Below are 5,705 nucleotides of genomic sequence, written 5' to 3' on the forward strand. Positions count from 1 at the left end.
AAGATGGTACAAACTGTTGCTTTATCCTTTTGTACACTTGGTTTTTAAATCCATGATTTTTCCCATTCTTTTATTTTGGATCAAGAAGATGAGAGTGGGAACTGGTTGAGCTTATAAGCCACTGTGTCAAGTCCCAGACTCCGAGGTGGATACAAAGGTGCCTGTAGGAGCACTCATTAAAGACCTCATCAAACAGGCTTCATTGATGGATAGGCTGCTATGTTGTTGCTGGGTGTTGGGTTTTTTCCTTCTCACTCTTTGATTATTTCCTTGGCACCTCTAGAACTGCATCAAAGATCATATGAGATGGAGACAGAATGATGCATGATGTGAGGAAATTGGAACCGAATGTATTTACTGTACTGGCAGATGTACTACACATTTCTAAAGCTGACAGGCTAATCTGAATAGCCCATCTTTCTGGATCATAGCATATTCTTATAACCCCTAGATGTCTCCCTTCCCCTCCTCCCAAAACAGGAATATCAGAGGAACTTAAAGGAATAACCTCAATCGTTGCATGCAGTCTTATCAGATTGGATATCTCAATGACGGCTTTCAATAAAACCTGGCACACCAGAAGTAAAACATTAAATTATCTAGAACAGACAATATGCAAATGAGAGAATAAGGTATTTTCTGTTTGAGGTATTCTGGAGAAACGAAACAAAACATATACCAAAATAATTCTATTATTTCTTCCTCTGCTATGCACAGCTTTCCTGGCTTTGGAAATGTGGATTCATTCTCATTGTTATTAGAAGTACATTTCTATTTAGATGACTATGATGTAAGGCTTGACATGGCATGAGAAAGTCTGAACAGTCAGCTCTGGTGGGCTAGAGAATAACTTACATGAGAGTATCAATCAATGTCTTAATTGAGTTTTGTACAAAATGGGTAATAAAAAGTTAGAGGAAAACATTTCTATCCCGACAAGCTTTGGGCATATGTTCCGATTCATACTGCAGAAGGAAAGAGAGCATGATAGCTTGTAAGACTGCATAGCCTGGAGCTCCTCTACTCTCTGACTTCAAACAGATGAATAGGAACAGTTGTTTTTAAATGAAGAAGGCAGGCTTTTCTTGTGTAAATGACATTTGAGGGGTCTGAATATTAAGGAAACACAGAGGGTGAAGCACAGTTAGAAGTGGTGAGTGGAAGGAAGATATGTATTAAGAGGAAAAAAAATCCAGATATATACTAAATTATTTGGATCACTTTCTTTGGTGCTAAATCACAGACCCAAAAGGGACTCAGAGAGTAAGCCGAGATTTGCCCCTCTCCCATAGGGCAACCTCAATTTTTGTTTATGCAGAGGTGAGTCGGAGAAAGTAGTGAGCTGGCGTCCTGGGAAACTCCATTCCTGGATTGGAATCATGAGAATATGCCCATCCTGTGGGAGACAATTTGTTAAATCCCATTCATGTGTCCAAATGCATGATTAGGGACTTGTAGTAACCACCCATGTTCACACATCTATCATTCAGACACAAAACAAAATACAAAACACCAAATGTTTCTAGAGTTGGGCCAGATCTTTCTTATCTTTGAACAATCAAAACTTATAAAAGCCTCAGGGAACAGAAATGATTTATGAATGTTCAAAGTTGCTAAACTTTTGACAATTGTTCTTGCTAAAACAAAACTGTCTACATTATCTTGCATTACCAAACAGCTTTTGATCAAAAAATATTTGTTTCCAAAAGAAGAATATTGTTTTCTTGTCGTTTTTTTCTTCTATTTAGACATGGAATTAAAAAACACTTTCTCTGATTCTTTCCTTTTGAAAGCTGTTCTAAATGGGAGTGTCTGGGAGAAATAGAACCTTCTCAGTACAGTGTAACTAAAATCTCTGTCCTGCTTTGGCCTGAAGCTTGCATCCTGTCACCAGACTGACCAAGTGGACAATTATTACCTCATTAAGTACCAGGGAAAATTGTAGGCACTAGAATGCACTTTTACTTTATTTTGCAGAGCAATTTAGAAATCTTAATTTGACATCTCCATTCTAAACTTTGCCGGGGACCTATCGTTCTTTTAAACCAAAGGATCTATTAAGTGTTTTTCCCTAATTGAAGTATAATCTCCTTCTAAAGTTGGATTCTATTCTCATTTCTGCCTGAAAATTCATGAAAAAGAACCTCTTATCCCCCCCCCCCCCATACCCTGATAAGTGAATAATACTAAAAGTAGTCTTGGGGGAAAAAAGTCAACTCCCCCAAAAAATGATTGAACAAATTATAATACATCCATACAATAAAATAAACCTAATTATAAATTATATCCATGAAGAAATTTTTGGTTTATATGTCAGTATTATAAACCAATTTTTGGTTTATATGTCTTACATGACATAACATTGAATAAAGTATATAATTTTGATTGTGTAAAAATACTTAAAAATAAGAAAAAGGCAATGTATTAAAATATAAAGAGCATCTATTCTAAGTTATGGAAATTTTAATTTTTTAAAACATTTATAAATAGTTTCCAGTTTGTCTATAATAAACCTATATTGCCCTTATGACTTTAAAAAATAAGTTTATTAAAAATTCTCAGGAATTTGCACTTAAACCTACATCTTCTTTTTTCCTTTCTCTTGATACTATTCACATTATCTATTCACAATGGTGGTTGGTGTTGGTTCGGTCAGCATGAACCCAAATATGGTTAATGATCTGGGATGAATGGTGGGGCCAATAATCAAAGAACTCAGGTCAATAACTATGTATCTTAATAGGAAAAGCAGTAAAAAAAAATATGATTTCTAAGGACATTCATTTTGAAAAGTCTCCAGAAAAAGTGTTAGTCAATTAAATGCCAAGAAGTTATCATCTATATATAATTTTCTAAATTGCTAACCTGGCTCCAAGTTAGAAACCAATTATAATAATTTCACAGTCTAGTCATGTTCTATGCATGACAGTATAGTAAAACATTCAATTCCTCCACTGCTTATTTATATATAAAGTAGGACCCATGAATTTTATATGACTAAAGCCAACTATTGTGATTCGAATGTCCCTGATGTGACATTTTGGGCTGCTATGCAACTACACACTGTATATTCTACAAGACTTACGCTGAAAAGTCCCACTGAGATCTGAGCACGAATCTGTTGTGTCTTGTGTGTAGCCTGCTGAGTCTTGTGAAATGCAACTGGCTCTAAAACTGTTCTCATAGCCCCCATTAGATGCAGCTGCAATCATATTATTCTCACGGTTCAACATCCTTCTTCATAAAATCAGGCATTGCATCTGGGTGATATTCTCAACAAGCCGAGTAATACCAAAATCAATGATACAGGCAACCTGCTTATTGCACAAGGCATAAGTGCGCAATGGTACAGACGACAGCACCAAAAATCCTTACAGGGCAGACACCTCTCCCAGGCAACTAGACTCTCCTTAAGTGGTGACAGGCAGCCCTTCCTCGGCGCTGCCTACGGAGGCGGCAGCCATCTCCTATTCGGCACCATGGCTGCGCTCAGACCCCTCATGAAACCCAAGATTGTCAAAAAGAGGACCAAGAAGTTCACTTGGCACCGGTCAGACAGATATGTCAAAGTTAAGTATAACCGACAGAAACCCAGGGCCATTGACAACAGGGTGCGCAGAAGATTCAAAGGCCAGATCTTGACGGCCAACACTGGTTATGGGAGCAACAAGAAAACAAAGCACATGCTGCCCAGTGGCTTTTGGAGGTGTCTGGTCCACAACGTCAAGGAGCTTGCAGTGCCGCTGATGTGCAACAAATCTCACTGTGCTGAGATTGCTCCCAACGGCTCCTCAAAGAACCGAAAGCCACTGTAGAAAGAGCAGCCCAGCGGGCCATCGGAGTCACCAATGCCAACGCCAGGCTGCGCAGCGAAGGAAGTGAACAGCCAGATTGTGTACACACTGTATTTGTGTTAATAAAATCATAAAATTCTGCCATCAAAAAAAAATAAATGGTGATATACACAAATTGACCTATTATTGGATTACAGATATGTACAATTTCTCAAATTATTCAAATGCCTGTAGCAATAAATGTTAAGTACAAGGTCCTCTTATCTTCATTAAGAAAAAGTCTTCTGTGAAACTTGGGATATCTGACTTGCGCTGTCTCTCTTACTCCTCTCCCCCTCATCCACAGGTCTGAGGAATAAGCTAGTAATGAGTTTTTCCAGTAAACACATATTTGATGGCTCACTTCCAGCCTCAGTTTTTGATAGCAACCTCTTTGCCTTCTGCACTCTGAGCTATACCTTATGACTGACAGTCACAAAGAAAAATAGTCTTTAGTTCTGGGTAGGCCATGATAAGGCTAACTTGTCATTGGCATTTAACTTGGTTTACTGTTGTTTCTGCCAAGCAGAAATTTCTTTTTTTCTTTGTTACTTGTTGATTTGATGTCTTGGTTAGAAGAATCGGCCTCACATCAGATTATAAAAGAATTTCTTCCTCAGCTTTCCCCTAGTACTTTTATTGACTGGTTATTTAAAACATTTAAATACCTTGATCCCTTGGAACTTATTCTTAGAATATGGTATAAGTATGAAACCAATTTTTTTTTTCAGATGGCTAGCTAGCTGGTTATTTCATTTATTGAATATTCTACCTTTAAATAACTTCAGGGTATTTCTAGATTTCTTTATTTTTTATATTGGTCTGTTTGCCTATTTATGAACTAGTATCACATTGTTTTAATTGCAGGACCAAGGCTTTAAATATAAGGCTTGAATTTCTAATCAGATTAATCCCTCCATCATTGCCCTTCTTTTTCAGAATTTCTTTGCTATTCTTGTTTATTTTTTTCACATGAATATAGCATCTGTTTTCCTAGTACCTCAAAACTCCCAATGGTATTTTTATTGGGAATTCATTACATTTATAAATTAACTATATGAATTAACTTTCAGAGAATTAACATCTTTGTAACACCAAGTTTCCAACCCAGGAATTTGGTATGTTAATCATTTGAGCAACATTTCTTTCCTCTGGTTTTGCATATTTTTTCTGGCAAGTTTCTTTCATATAATTTTGCATATATCTTTTTATTTCCAGTTATTTTATTTTTTATGGCTCATGAAAAGTGTCTTTTCATTATAGCTCCAAATTGTTTATTGTTAGTATATATGAAATCTGCTTTTCAAATATTAATTTTATGCTACATCACCTGATGAAGTTATCTTGTTCGTATCAGGTTTCCATTGATTATCTTGGGTTTTTTTCCAAGTATACAAGTAAAACATCTGCAAAAAGCAGTAATTTTTTTCACAGTCTTTCTCATCTCAATTATTAAAAAAAAGACCCTCTTTACAGTTACTTAGGTACCAAACTTGGAATGATTCTTGATTCCTCTGTTTTTCAAACTTCATATCCAGTCTCCACCAAATTTTGTCAGCCCTTCCTTAGAATCTGACCACTTCTCATCGGCTACCAACACGTCAGCTTGGATTACTGAAATAGCCTCCGAGCTGGTTGCCCTGCTTTTGCCATTTCTCTTCTATGGTCTGTTTTCCACATGGTAACCAAACTGATACAATTTTAATGCCAGTATTATCACATCACTTCTCTTCAAAACTCTTCAAAGGTTGTCTGTGCTCCACTCAGAGTAAAAGCCATCTCCTTCCAATGGCTGCAAATTCCTCCATAATGTGGCTCCCTGCTCCAAATACAATATATTTTTATGGGTTTTCAATCATTCCAGGAAATATC

At 36.7% G+C, this 5,705-nt stretch overlaps 1 pseudogene; it reads left to right on the top strand.

The window, feature by feature from the left end:
- The first annotated feature begins 3,442 nt into the window (after nucleotides 1–3,442).
- On the top strand, nucleotides 3,443–3,928 carry LOC107532485 (large ribosomal subunit protein eL32 pseudogene; annotated as a pseudogene).
- The last annotated feature ends 1,777 nt before the right edge of the window (nucleotides 3,929–5,705 follow it).

This window comes from Miniopterus natalensis, chromosome 4 (genome assembly GCF_054644295.1).
Source record: "Miniopterus natalensis isolate mMinNat1 chromosome 4, mMinNat1.hap1, whole genome shotgun sequence".
Classification (NCBI taxonomy): Eukaryota; Metazoa; Chordata; class Mammalia; order Chiroptera; family Miniopteridae; genus Miniopterus; species Miniopterus natalensis.